At 41.2% G+C, this 15,466-nt stretch overlaps 1 protein-coding gene across 1 annotated transcript in view; it reads left to right on the top strand.

Moving 5' to 3' along the window:
- The window catches only part of sema6bb (sema domain, transmembrane domain (TM), and cytoplasmic domain, (semaphorin) 6Bb), a 275,790-nt gene that overhangs the window by 40,128 nt on the left and 220,196 nt on the right, over positions 1-15,466 (top strand). The window lies entirely within an intron of this gene.

Here is a 15,466-nt window from a genome sequence, read left to right as displayed (position 1 = left end):
TGTATTTGGAATGCATAGTGAATATTGCCTTGTTTGTGTAAGAAATGCAATTTGCACTTCATATGAAAACAAGAAGTTATATTCAGACATGTTTTTTAATTTGAAAGGGGAGTCCAATCCACAGTTCCAGAGGCAAGGTAGGTCTTAATCAAACTGTTATGCCAGAAATGAATAACAACCGTCTTCATGCTCTGAGGCTAGACTTCTTTGTTGATAGGAAAACCAAGCCTGACATTGCCAATGGAGTATTGAATAGTGCTGTTTCTCACATGGTCACAAAGAACAGGGAGAATGGAAGAGAGAGAGAGAGAGAGAGAGAGAGAGAGAGAGAGAGAGACAGAAGGGGAGCTGGGCCCAACATAGTGGCCTCAGGGCATCTGTGCAGCAATGAAACCCCAGAGATATGTCAATAAACAGGCAGGTTGTTGTTGCAGGATCAATCCAGGCCTGGAGCATTGCTTCACTTCTAATTGCCATGTGAACTGACAGTACATCACATGCCCTCTATGTTCATGTGTGCCAAAATCTTTATGGTACTTCTCACAGTTTTACCAGTGTTCTGGTGTACAGGACATTATCTTTTTTAGTTTTGGGCAGTGTTTGAAATTGCATGAGGAATCATTAGGAACCACATACTAGAGCACTACTGTGCTTTTTTTATGAGCCTTCACTTGGAAAAATCCATCATAACTGAACAGCTGCAACTTTGTACTTGGCGTTTTTGGTGGTTTTCTTTTCGTATTGTCACAGGTACACGGTGTGGCAGAACATCAAGATTAGCAGCAGAGTGTAATATCTCACAACAGTTTAACAGCATATAAATTGTCAAACAACAAAAACATAAATGTTAAATGTCACCATATGGAGCTCCTAGCGCATGTTCAGGCAAATATGTGCAGCGCAGATCAGCTGATCATCGGCTGCTTCTACCTGTTGTTAACTGACCAGCTGAAAATGAACCCAGCTAATTTGTGGATTATGTGTTACCATTATCGCTTATGTCTATTATATAGCCGACATTTGCACCATCATAGAGTGTGTTGTCTTGTGTGCAGCCAACACTGAACAACAATGGGATGCCTTGGCTTCATTCACTCAGTTCCCACGGGGTGATTTTGTTTTTGCCCAGTATGAGATGGCTCTCTGAGTGGGCAGGCAAGCTGCCTGAATGTACCCATTGAAAACCAAATTCAACTATATTTTTTCCTCAATAATAAACAATGACAAGACTGTTTCTAGCTGAATTTGTGTCAATCACAATCAAACAGCAATGACTTGAGTTTTTATACCAGTCCAACATGCAGACAGACATTGTGAAAAGAGGCAGTGATACCACTTTCACCGCTGACAAGAGCAATAAAGAAGTACAGCCCAGGGTCATGTTTTCTAGGGGTTTGTTACTGTACTTTTCGGTGTGTCCACCTACACATACTGAATGCATCATATTTACATTGTCTCGGGGCTGTTCAGAGTCTTCCTGGAAAGCGTAAGAAACTTGAGCAGAAGTAGACCAAGCTGGTTTAGGGAAAATGGGTGTATGCAAATTGCTTCATCACAAAACAGCTCCTGGAACTTACTGAACATCACAGATTGAGGATATAAAACTCTGTAAGAGTATCCAAAGGAAGGAATTTTCCTTTCATGCTAAATTGGACAACAATTCCCGAAGGCATTCCCCTCTTATCTTTTTGGGGTAAGCTTAAACTCCGGAGTATTTGTTAGGATATTCCAGCAGGATGAGAGAGTTGGAGGAAACATTCTTGTGAAACCAAGCCGGGCTTTTTTCCTCTGAGCCTTGTTGTTTGTCCTCTTCTCAGTGTTTTTAAATGGCAGCCTCTGTCAACAGTCGCAGCAGGGGGTTAGTCTCCTGTCTGTTTTGGCTCTGCGGCGTTAGACGCTCTTGCTCAAAAGCTCAGAGAAAGACCAATCAATGAACGAGCCCCTTACCCTGTTATTCAGAGAACAAAATAATGTCTGTAGCTACCAATCTGCTGGAGTGGAAGGAGCACAAAGAATCTGTGTACCAGTTCTTTAATGGGGAGATGTGAGAGAGAGCTGATGGAGCTGTGTGTTGGATTCTTGTTTTTGTTATGTGGGATTTAAAAGGCCCAGATGAGCTGCTTCATTCCTCTCCACTGATTTCATGACGGGTAACAGAGAGACAACAGCTCCGCCTTACAGCCTTTTAACTTCACATATCTATAAGCATGTTTTATACTCCGGGCCATCACAATCAATACTACAAATGTCCTGCATGCCTTACCTAAGCTGCCTTTTTTTTCATGTTAGTTCTGTGTCATATAAGTGAGCACTCACCAACATATTGCTCTACGGTCGTTGTTTCTTCATCTTTTGTTTTATTTAATTAGCTTGACAACCAGTGCAGGGTCCATTGACTTCTAAGGGAAATGGCTTTTATTGATTTGATCCGCTCCATGAGGTGCCAGGTACTAAATGACATTGTTGAACATCCCTGCGATTGCAGGCCTGGCGAGGAGGCTGGAGCATGAGCCAGATTTATGCAAATAGGAATAGATGTTATTGGGTGAAAACCCCACTGAGGTCTTTCTGAAGTGTGTCATATGAATGCATTTATCTTTAAGTGCAACAAAATGGATGAAGAGGCAGAGCCTGAGAGCTTTGTGGGGTAAAAGAAAGAAAAGAAGCTGTTAACCATAACACATCTTCTTTGACCGTCTGCCTGGGTAATTCAGGTCAAGGAAGCAACATCTCTTTTAATTTGTGTCTAAGTCTTGCACCATTGTTTAATAAAGCTGAAAGGCCTCTATTGTGCTTGCGCTCTACTCATGTGGAGCTATTGAATGGGCACGCTCTTCTCTCTAAATTGACTGCCCTTACCACACGTCTTCATGTTCTCCTTCTCTTCTAATTTCCCTTTTTGTGCCCCCTCTTCGCCCTACTCCCTTGTCACCATTGTTATCGCTGTCTGCACTGAAATGACCACCCCCCTTCACTCCCCCACCTCATGACTTATACCTGAGTACTTTGGTAGAAATCTCCTTAGGAAACGCCCCTGTAAACACATAACTGCTATATCTCTCGCCACACAATTCACTCTCCTCTTCCCATCCTCCCTTCCTCTTTCTCTCTGCTCTTCAGCTTTCAAAGCTTGTTTTATTTATTTATTTTTTTACTTGTCCTGTGAAATTCATCCAGCATCCCACAGCCACCCACCCCGATCCAGTCACCATAACCAAATCCACTTTAACACAGGCACAAACAGATCCCAAAGCCTCGTAGCGGAGGGCTGGCAGAGGAGGGAAGGGTGACAGGAGGAGAGGAAAGAAGAGGGCAATGAAATGTTAGGCTGGTGGGTAAAAGTGCGAGATCTTCTTCTAAATAAACCATCCAGTCTTTAGTGTCTTAAATCCCATCAGTCTAGCCTTGGGGGGTGCATTAAATGTAGGAACAAAAAGAAAGACATGATTTGCTGTGATGGGATGAGGAGGAGAGGAATGTGAGATAAATGCAATGAGGTAGAGGTGGAGAAAGTGGGGCTTGACAAGAGCGAAGACAGATTGCAGAGAAAAGATGCAGATAGAAGCAGAGAGATGGAGACACAAGGAGTGAGAGCAAGAAAGATAGAGACATATATGGCTGAGCTGGCAGCCTCCTTTGCTGATTAACATGCCTCTCAGACACAGTGAGAGGGATCAAACTTGCACACAGCCAGGCCTGGGAGTTATGCCTGCAATGCAATGATAGTGTGTATATATATTTGTGTGTATGTGTTTATTTCTGTTTGTTTGTTTTGAGTTTGGATCTACTGCTCGGCACACATGCAGGCATGTGTCGTTGTTCGCAGCTGCCTTGTGTGCAAAGTTGTCAACTGGAGATGTCTGTTGATTGACAGCTCAGTGTGAGGGGTGTTTGTGTGTGTGTGTGTGTGTGTCTCTATGCCACAAGAGATGTGACATTCAAAGCAACAGGGACAGATAAAGCAGAAAAGGGAACCCATAACTGTAGTGTGTGAACTCATATTGAAATTGATACAGGTGGAATTTATCTGACTAAATTGGATGAGCAGGTGGCTGATTTGTGGTGAGAGGAGATAGGGTGAAAAGGGGAAAGAAGGGTAGAGAGATGCATGTGTGAGCCCAGGATGCTGATAATATACGTTTGAGTTTGAGAATGTATGCGCATCTACAGCCTTGGTGCATGTGTACGTGAGCGTCAGTGTGAAATTAAAAACTTGGGACTTGCAGGTACACTTTTCTATCCTTACCACTGCCAGCCCTGCTCTGTCGGACTTCCACTTGGGAGAAGATACTGAGCCTCCCGGTCTCTGTCGGGAAAGAGAAAATTGCTTTTAGATACTGTTTATGATGGGGGCGTTCACAGTGTAGCACTTGACAAGATGATTTTCCTGTGAAATTTGCCATTATAAATAAAAGGGAGGGACGTATTTATGAATGGTATAGCTTGTGGGTTATATAGTGATTCTGCATGGTGAGTTATTTCACCATCAACTTTGTAGTGAATGTCAATCTTGGTAGCAGAAACCAAGCAATGCCTTCATTTGGCAGAGTTTCATCCACTGTGAAGAAAGGGAAGATAGAGGAAAAGGAGGTAAACACCATTAGCATGCAGAGATGCTGTTGTGAAGCTGAAAATGTATACAGACCTCCGTGTTCCTTCCACCTCTCTGTCCATTCTCCTGACGGCTCTTTTCTGATCTTTATCACTTAATGTCAGCTGCCCTTTTTTTTAAGCATTATATCATCCAGAAGTATTGTACAATCTGAACTTGCACATTCTTTGTTGAACTACTTTGTGTTGTGTTTAAGAGACCAGGTCACTTTTTTAGGCCAATCATTATTCCTCATGCCAATGGCAGAAGTGCAACATTCCTGCTAACGCTGAAATTCCAAGGACTAGTTCAACATCTTGGGAAAGACGCTGTCTTCCTGAGAATTAAATTCTGTTCCTGTCATATCAGAAACAGCATCAAATATAAAAACTAACAAATGTACAGGTTATGTCTTGGGTTAACTGGCAGACTATTTCATGGCTGGGCAAAGTGCTCTGCTGGGTGCCTGGAGTCACGGTGACAACAAGAATCCTGGTTGTGATCATTGACGCATTATTACATTACTGGGAAAACACAGTGATGTAATAATGCTTTAATAACCAAGCAGGTTGAAGCATCATTAGATCACTATTTTTCCCCATTAGGGATCATTATTTTCATAAAATAGGGGGGAAACTAGACTGCAGTTGAACCATTTATTGTTGTTATTTACTCAGCAAGAATGACTTAGATTAGATCAGATTTAACCTTATTGTCATTAGTAGTATGGGTACGGAGCTAATGAAATGCAGATAGCATCTAGGTGTTTTAGACACAGATACTGTAGGTGCAGTTATGCTATATATTACAATATGTACAGTGGAATTACAATATACAAATACTATACAGTATATGTCAATATATTAAAACATATAGTGTAGAAGTGGACAGAGTTAGAGAAAGTAGAGTGCAAATGTAAGGTTGAAGTATGAACAGCATGTATGCATTTGGTAGGGTGCAGAGTATTATAACACATACAAAGTTGGTTATATACAAAGTTGTATATACAGTAATATTATTAAGCAGTGTGGGTGTTAAGTCCGTGCAAAAATATGAATAGTGCAAATAACATGTACATGAAAGTACTGTGAGGAGTGCAGAGGTGCTATTAGATTGAAGGTTTGCAGTTCAGCAGGGTCACAGCCTCATGGAAGAAAATCTTTTTGAGCCTGCTGGTGCACATAGGCTTCTATAATGCCTGCTGGATAGGAGGAGGGTGAAAAGTCCCTGGTTAGGGTGGGAGGCATCCTTGATGATGTTTTTTGTCCTGCCCAGGCTGCGCTTGTGATGTTCCTGATGGTGGGTAACTGGTTGCAGGTGATCTGTGGGGAAGTTTTCACTGGACTGCTTTACGGTTTGATGCAGAGCAGTTGCCATACCACACTGAGATGCAGTTTGTGGGAATGCTCTTAACAGTACAGGAGTAGAAGTCCACCAGGATCCTGGGACACAGGTGAGCTTTCTCAAGGCTCCGTAGGAAGTAAAGGCCCTTTTGACTAGGATGGAGGGACCAGGGACCTGGTTTAGGGGCCAGGTGAGATCACCAGAGATGTTGATTCCAAGGAAATTGAAGCTTGACATACAGTCCACTACAGCTCTGCTGATGTGGATGGACCTGAACTCCATGATGTTCTCCTTGGTCTTCTGGGTGTTCAGCTTCAGGTCGGCACAGCACACGGCCAGGCAGTTGAAAGGATAGTGCAAAACAATGTTGGAGAACCAGTGGCTAATGTCCAAAAGTGAATGTTTGCTGTAAGTGAAGCAGGAAATAACCAGATAAATTCCCGCTATTTGGTGAGACGCTGAGCCTCACAATGCACTTGCGCCGCCACCTTAGTCGGTCATTTGCCATTCCCACCTGTTTTTTTTCAATATCTTCTATTACCAGAAACATACATCAAACTGTAGGTAGTTGTACTATTGTGCAGAAATAAGCAGTACAGTCTGCAGAATCTATTTTCGTTATTCAGTACCATCCACTTTCCCCCAAATGCTCTATTTTTGCCCCCGACCTGACCTCTTACCCTGCCTAATGGTTACTTGTTGCCATTACAATAAATCCACCCTCCTCCTGATCTGCAAGCAAAAAGGGCAAACAGTCTCTGGATGGGAACATATTGCCCTATTGAGTTACTCCTGAGTATTTATGCATAATAATACATGTCCTTGGGGGAATTTTAGCCGAATAATCACATCAAGAAGGATTCTGTCATGCTACAGAACCTTTTATTGCCATTAGCAAGGTTTCTGTATTATTTATAACCGTGCTGGAGATTATCGCCCTGTGTGTTTTCCTTTACTGGCTTTATGGAGCCTCCAGCCAGTGATGGATGGAGTTGCTTTTAGCCTCCTGTCAGTCTCAGAGTGTGTTTTCTTTTCATTTCTAGAGCAGTGTAGCCAGGTTCCTCCTACTTAGATGGGTTGAGTTTGATTTATGGCCTTGGCCCATGATCCCTGCCCTGCTAATGATGGTTGTAAACTGGTGGGAAGCCAAAGGTCAGGCCTATCTCCACTGTTGTGATGTTTCTCCTTGTCTGGTGAAGCATGTTGAAGCTTTAAAAGATGAGAGAAGCAAGGAGAAGTATCATAGAGGGTAGGAAAATAAAAGATATGCGCGGCACGGAGAATAAAAGATTTATGTGCTCTTTCTTGGAGAATCTTTCTCCTGAAAAACAGACCTATAATTAACCTGCAGACTCATGCAGACGTTGTCAGACGGTGCTGCAAAATCTTTGTTCTACTCCTTCTAGATAGCGACTCCTCTCTCTACTGGTGTCTTAGCAGCTGTAATTTTGAGGACTGTGAAGGTTAATGACAGTGACACAACTCCAGGGAGAGCTCCCATAATACTCAAAGATATCCATTCATCAACAATAAGCTATTACAGCATTACGTTACTGCTCTGTCATACAGTGCTCTTTAGTTGGGCTACTTTATGCCCATTAATAGGAGCATATCCACTGCAGAGAAAAAGAGTCAAAGATTATCTTATTCCCGCACCAACCTTTAAATCCCCTGAAATTATATATCCATTAGACACATGGTGCTGTGTAAAAAAGATACTGTGCTAACCGATGTAACTGGCATCACTGTCATGTAGCAGAAACAGAAGACATGTTCTCATGGTCTGATTCTGATAAAAGAGTGTTATAGAAATGTTTTGTCCTATCGCACATGCTGTACATATTTCCCACTGCATAAATCCATGGTGTTTCTCAGCGCATGGGAAAATCAGTGTACTGTGTGCAAAGGTCACTCTTCATTTTTCATTTACTCTGCACTCCCCCTCTTTTTTCTCTCTTGACCTTTTCTCCCCCACTCTCTCTTTAAATATGTGTGATGTTATTGAGGCTCCAGGATTTCATGGTGATGCAAATATCTAGTAAACAGACCCCGGGTCACTCAAGTCCCAAGCAAAGGGAAGAAATCATGTGTGCATCTCTCTCTAGTGGAGGGAATTCCTACGTAGTTTTTACATTAGGCCTGAGAGCGATACAGTAGAAGGGGAAGACTATGGTTTGGCTTAAGTGAAGGCACAATGCCCAGAGCATATGTGTGTGTTAAAAGGTTTGTTGTGTATGCATGTGTGTGTAGAGTATATAGTGCATCTGCTTATGTATATGTGCATCTATGTCAAGGAGTCATTCTTATAAAACATTTTACTGTTGGGGGGATACAATGCACAAACAAACAACACGAACAATCTGATGCAGTTTAAAACACAAACACAACAAAACTAATCTAATGCACAGGGACAACAAATATTTTCAATCTGTTTTTTTACATCGCTAATGTTGTAATGCAATCAAGTATCCCATCTGCCAAGACAATGAAAACCAAAACCTGCTTTGTCAACTTTTCATTTCACCCTAGGAACAACCAGAGGGTCTGTGCCAGATGACAAGGGAGGTTTGATAGGTGTGCACATATGGACTAAATAGGTCAAAGAGGTACACACCGTGAAGCAAGGCCATGTAGGGCTTTATAGACAAGAAGTAAAATGTTGTTATCACCTCTAAAACTAACTGCCAGCCAAGTGACAGGTGTGATGTGATGTGATCAGCGACCCTGGCTGCGGCATTTTGAATAAACTGTAGTCAGCCCACAGTCTTTCTTGGTAGACCAGTGGGGAAGGTTTTTTTTTTTAAAAGAACAACCAACCAGCCCAACATCCCTAAAAATGTTGTCCATGTTGGACAATTCCAGACATCAAGATTTAGGTCCAATACAAATATTCAGTGCCAACACAGGAAGTAGCTCACAGTTTTTTTTTTAGCAAATAAAGTGCAAGCTATGTGTTTGCGTTTTGCCACAGAGGCAATAAAAGAGTACTCCAATTTAGCATTGCAGTCCTATAACATTGACAGACTCACGATGGACAGTTTTGAAAAACAAAAACGACTCACATCTATACAGCAGGACCAGAGAGATGGTTTATTTTTATTTCCACATTCTTCTTCCTTGTCGTACTATGTCACTGGACCACCTACAGTCTCAGTTTCAGAGATTCGGGTGTGTTATGTTAGTAGCTGTCTTGAGCCGCTAGCCTCAAGCAGAGATGAGGAGCAGACTACAGAGGTCTGTTAAGCTTACTTCTTTCAACTCCACACCCCCAGAATATTTTAATTTTCAAACTTGAGGCCACAAATGGTTTTACACAACTTTTTTCACATGTGCAGTTGAGTTCCCCTTTAAGACATTTTTACAGTAACCATGGGTTTTCGTTAACCATAACCAAGTATTTTACTTGCCTAATCATAACCATACTACTTAATTTGCCATAACCATGACCTTTCCCTAAACATAATTGCAAATGTTGAAGAAAGAGAGATTTTTAAACATTTCCATTGTAATAATAATAATAATAATAATAATAAGAAGTATAGAAGAAGAAGAAGAACAACAACAACAACAACAACAATAACAACAACTCTGGGTTTTGCTGAGTTGCTCAATATTAACATTCTTATCTAGTGATAGGGTTGAACCAATACAAAACCAGCCCATTGACATTTTCCTGCATCTCTTGAGAAGCCTTTTACTCTACATATATTCTTAAAAATAAAAACACCCAGATTTATGACCTCTGTGGTACTGTACTTCAGGGAGAAAGAGGCTAATGAGAACACATTTCCTGCCACAGAGGCTTAGGACCAATAACAAGAATTTTGTTTTGTCTTTGTTGGGTTACAGGACATTGTGGGACATCCAGTTCTTTAACTGAGTCTTTAATGCGTTCAGCCAGTGACTTAAGAGGGTTTAGGTCACATTTGGGACAAGGATGGTACTGTATAACAGTGTGTCATCAGCATTATTATGGTAACGCTCCTTGTGTTTTCAATTTATGTGATCTAGAGACAACATGTACAGGCTGAAGAGCAATGGTCCAAGTACTGACCCCTGAGGGACGACCATTTTTGCTACAAATGAAAAGATACAGAAAAATATCTTCCCTTTAGATCACCAGACAAGTACAGAGCCAGGAGGTCCTTCCCACTAGTCCACTCTTGGCTCAGTACGGAGATAAATCTGGCATTGCAAGTGTACTATTGGCTCTATGCTCTTCCTCTCTTCTGTTTCTTTGTCTTTCTGTCGCTCTTATTCCAGACATTCTTTGGCTTAACTCTCTTTATATCCGGTGTGACTCCCCCTCTGTTTGAATGCCTCGCTTGTCTCTCTTTCACCTCTGTTTCTCTTCATCACTCCCTGTAGTGCATTATTTTTGTCATTTTCTTTGTCCTGCCTTGTCCTCTCCTCACCCTCAAACCTCCTTTTTTATAGCTGCTGTGTTCATTTTCCTCTTTGCCTCAAATCCTCCATATGTCTTATTCCCTTTCCTCCTCACATCCCTGCCATGCACAGCATCTTATGTTATTGCTGATTGAAGGAGATCCAAGCAGCATCAGGCTATCACCTGTCATTGATTCTACACGCTCCATAAAGCAGTCTCTCCTCTCTCGCTAATATGACAATTAGTCCAGTCCCTGGGAAATCTGGGAGGTGTCTTTAAGTCCACATAAAGAAAATGGAACAATCATAAAATCCTCCACAGCTTACTTAATATACTTTCTCATGTACCAGCTCAGTCTCATGTACCCAACTCTGAAGGTCATCTCGGTGATGCAGAACAATAAAAGCAGAGCAAAGTGCAGCTCACCCTTGTGCCTTGCGGCAAAGTACATTAATTCCTCTTTAAAAAGTTATTAAGTGTTTTAAGACTCAAGCTCAATGTCTTTTGGTAGTTTGAGTGTGTCTCCCTTACAATAACAAAGGTTATTAGAGCTTGAAACCCTTCAGGTTGTTGTTGGCTCCCCTCCAGTAATATCTCTTTTTTACAGAGCGTTATTAGAATTGCATTGAATCAAGATGATCTTCTACTGCTACTGTAGAGTGTATAGCTGTCATACAAGGACAAACAATGTGTTTGAGAATTTTTCAGAGATTTCTTTCAGAATGTCTCTGAATAAATCTTTGTGTAACAATTATCAATCACAGAAAACCATGACAACAACTTACTTCAACATTTAAACATTTATTAATTGATTAAATTGGCCACTTGTCTTACAATCCATTGTTAAAATAAAAATGATGATTACTGCAGCTTTAATATGTGCAATAACCAAAAATAATAATCGTTTTTAATATACATAAAAATATAATTTGCATTGTAAAATGACGATAAAAGGATTTGAGTAGAAATAGACCATGTTTGATTTCATTCTTCCAGTGTGCAGGCTTTTTGAAGCTGGGCAACCAGTGTGAAAAGGGATTATAACAGACTATTGCTTGACTACTGTGTTCTACCAGCACTGATATCTTTGTATAATTCTCAACTGCCACTCTGTTAAATATTTTAATCATAAATACAGTGTCCCCATTAATGCTGCTCCATTTCATTACCATTTTCCCTATATCTAGGACACGCATAATCTTGGTTTTCTTTCAACCGTCCAATTTTTAGTGCAAGTACCTCACAGCTGCAAAATGAAAACACATTGAGAGCGTACACATCAACAAGACTGGAGCTAAGGGAGAGCAAGAGAGAGAGAGAAACCAAGACGTAATGAGACGGTGAAGGGGAAAAGGTAGAGTGAAAAGAGGAGAAAGCTAGAGCCATGGCAACCGTAATAAAAGACAAAAGCATATCAGAGCATATTAGCGCCTTCATTTGATGATGAGGTGTTCTATTTGCATGCAAAGTATCCAAACCCCTGCAGCAGAGGGTCACTATCTCTGCATAACCGCTATCCCGTTCCACATTGCAGGCATTCCTCACATCTCTTCTTCACCATCAAACCCGCTCCTCTTCTCGTTTAAAGCCTCTGTTCTTTAGTCTGACTTGACTCTGTTTCAGAACAGTATCAGTCTTTATTAGGGCTTTACTAAAGACAATAGACACCATTGATTGGCTGGTGATTTGTTATCTAAGTTATCTGAGTTGGCCACAGTGGAAATCATTCTGAGGTGGCGTTGATGGGGTCCAAGGAGACATAGCACCCTCCACACCCAACTCCCCCTGCCTTTTCAGCAGCTAAATGATCTCTTAATTACTTTGTTTAGGAAATTACCTGCCTAAACACCCATAATCAAATTGATCTGGGGCTGTGGAAACGGACAAATTAACAAGTCTGTTTAAATCCCGTTGAAGCGAACATGGTGTTGTGTTCAAGAGTCCCGTTTTATACTAAACAAAAGCTAGTTGGAGTGGATGCGGTATTAGAGCTCAGATAAGAGTTTAACTTGACCTTGTATTGTTTACATTTTTCCTCCACTGTTGTCACTTGCCATCTGTATTAATTTGGCACCCAAATAAGACTGTTGTGGGTGGAGCCTGAAATCAAGCTTAATCCCTGAATATGTTTGTGACAACACTGGAAACAATAGTCCCCACGGTGAAAGAATTGACACAATACACAATACAAATACTGACAGTGTAGTTTTTAATGTTTCTCAAATCCATGGAGCCCACACATGTGCCACCTTCAATATAACATCAGTGACATCTGCTGCCATTTCAATTTTGAACACAGAGTGCTTCAGCGCCCTGGGGTTGAATATTTTGGATTAGTGTCTCTCCTCCAAATGGCAAAATGTATATGTGTCTAGCAGCATGCCTCGTTCGATGATAATGGCATACTACTGTACAGCTTGTGCCACGCAGCGAGGCTTCTGAATGGACTCGGCTGCAGCCATTTGTCATAATTACAGAGATGCTTTGGCTCTGTACCATTTGCGCACACACAACACACACACTTGCTTTTATACTCGTGTATCTACTTATTCTGCTGTCCCATGAAATTGTATAGCCAAGGGTGTCTAATTATACTAATCGAATACGTACCGCCTGACATTTATTCATACATTATTAATAGCAGAAACAATAGAATCTCTGATTGGATGTACTGACTTCCTGACTTCTCATATTCTCTCTCTCTCTCTTTATTGCTTAATGTTTCTCACTTATCTCTCACTCCATCGCTCTCTCTACCCCATGACCTCCTTTCTTCTCTTGGTGACTCTTTGCCATTCACCTCCTGTAATTTTGCTTGTGGGTGTTGAGTAATTAGCATGCCTCCCACTTTTATTCTGATGTCAGAGCAGGGAATTTGAGAAATGCCCAATAAAGATTATGTGTCCTGATAAGGTTATGTCTGGGACTCCATTAAAGAGATGGGCTGCACAATGGCTGTTTGTATCCTTCGAGCGAGAGAGTGAGTGAATGAGAGAGAGAGAGAGAGAGCGAGAGCGAGACACAGAGAGAGAGAGAGAGAGAGAGAGAGAGAGAGAGAGAGAAAGTGTAAATGCCTGAAAGAGGGAAACTGTTTTCATATTACTACACAGAGCACAGTATGCCAGCATTCTCTATTGCTGCATATCATTCTTTTCTTATTAATTTTAAATGTTATAATAATTATCATAAACCTATTCATTATTTAACTTAATTACCACATTTTACTGTGTTACTTGTGAATTTACACTATGTGGCCAGAGGTATGTTGAATCCCCTTTAAACATATTTTTGGTTATTCTTTTTGGTCTCGAGCTGTTTGTCAAGGCTCTTATGTCCAGTTCCAAGGGAAATCTTAAAGTGAGACAATATAACACATTTTATTCTAATGAAATGAACTCACCCTTGCACAATTCAGTACACTTCAGACTTTTGACTTAACAGCCTCGCTTGGTCATTTATGACAGAGACATTTTATAGAGGAGACAAGCCACTTAATCACATCCTCAATATAACTCTATGGGGCAAGCCCTTAACGGCAAAGATGGCGGTTATCCCGCCCCTACCGCTAGAAAGCCAATCATCTGCTTTTAACAGCCAAAGCGGGAATCATATTTCAGCCAATCATATGGTTCCACTGACGTAAGGGTCTGTTTTACTGCGGCAATGCATGCGTGGTAGTAGTGATACATGCGTAGTTTTTCAGCAATTTTTATTAGATTTTAGTGCTGATGTCCCGGTGACCAGTAAAAGTGCAGTTCTGGCTCTCTCCCCATTCATTCAGATGCTTGTGTCCAAGGTGGCAGGACTTGCCTATAAGGACTTTGTTTATGATCAGTAGCTTATGGTGGCTTAGCAAAGTTTAGGTAGATATTTGTGTTTAACTAGCATTACAATCAATTCCCTGACTGACTTTACGTGTGCTACTTTTATACTAGCCTATGTTTAACATTCATAATTCTCCTGGCTGCCGTGGCTGCTTTTCTGCCAAAGTTACATAATTAAGTATAGTATTCACCAATATTTTACACAGCAGTGTGCATCCAACATTGGGGCTGTGCACAAAGCAAGGCCAATAAAGAAATGGCATACTGAGTCTGTCATTGGAGAACTTTACTGGCCTGCACAGAGCCCAGACCTCAACCTCCTCCAACACCTTTGGTATGAACTGCAGCACCTAGTGCCCAAAACTCAATTGTACTCTTGTGGCTGAAACAAAGAACCAGTTTCCAAAATCTTGTGGAAAGCCTCCTCAGAAAAGTGGAGGCTGTTACAGCAGCATACTAATGTCCGCTTGTTATTGCAGTCATTTTTGTTTATTACAAATGCTTTTGATTTCATCGTAATTCATGTTTTACACTTACAAAACGCAACAAAATGTCATCTTTGCCTGTAGAGCTCTCAAACCCTTAATGCAGCTCAGCTGACTTGAACTGAACTGAAGAAGTCATGATGAGAGACAAAGACTAACACAGAAAGGAGGGGTGCATAGTGGATACGTGCAAGGTTTTGCATTGTTTTACACATTGTGCATCTGTAACCACAGTAAAATGCTAAGGACTTTTGCATAAAGAAATCCAACCATGACTATTCAAATTTGAGATGTTGCAATTGTGCATGAAATGTTTTGTGTTTGCGGCAGTGTTGATGGAAGACCTCTTCATTCGATTTTCAAAACAATTTACTTTATGTGACATTCAGCATTAAGGTGACAACAACATGAAAGCTGAGCCATAATAAATTACAGTTTGTTTGGAAAGTCTTTTGGAAAACACAATTCCATGCCATGCCAAAATTGATAGATGATTACAGATGAGTCAGAGCTCAAGATAATAGCAACTTGAACAAAAGCGCCTGTTGAATTCCACCACACACATGCTGCAGGAGCCAAATTGCAGGAACAGCACGCAGAGGTAGGGGCCAGCAAGACATGCCATCCGAGGTTTGTGGCTAAAGTCAATAGCATTTCTGAGAGCTTTTCTCCTGCTTGATGCATTTTATAGATGGATTGCATTCTGTAACTAAATTTGGGTATCATTTGTATTTCCACATGAATCACATCCGAGACCTGCATGTGCCTCTTTACCGCTCGATGAAAAATACAGACAGTATAACTTTGCCACCAGAGAGATGATTTGCGTCGCTGG

The sequence above is a fragment of the Micropterus dolomieu genome, linkage group LG05, assembly GCF_021292245.1.
Source record: "Micropterus dolomieu isolate WLL.071019.BEF.003 ecotype Adirondacks linkage group LG05, ASM2129224v1, whole genome shotgun sequence".
NCBI classification, from domain to species: domain Eukaryota; kingdom Metazoa; phylum Chordata; class Actinopteri; order Centrarchiformes; family Centrarchidae; genus Micropterus; species Micropterus dolomieu.
This window is presented reverse-complemented; position numbering and strand designations above follow the sequence as displayed.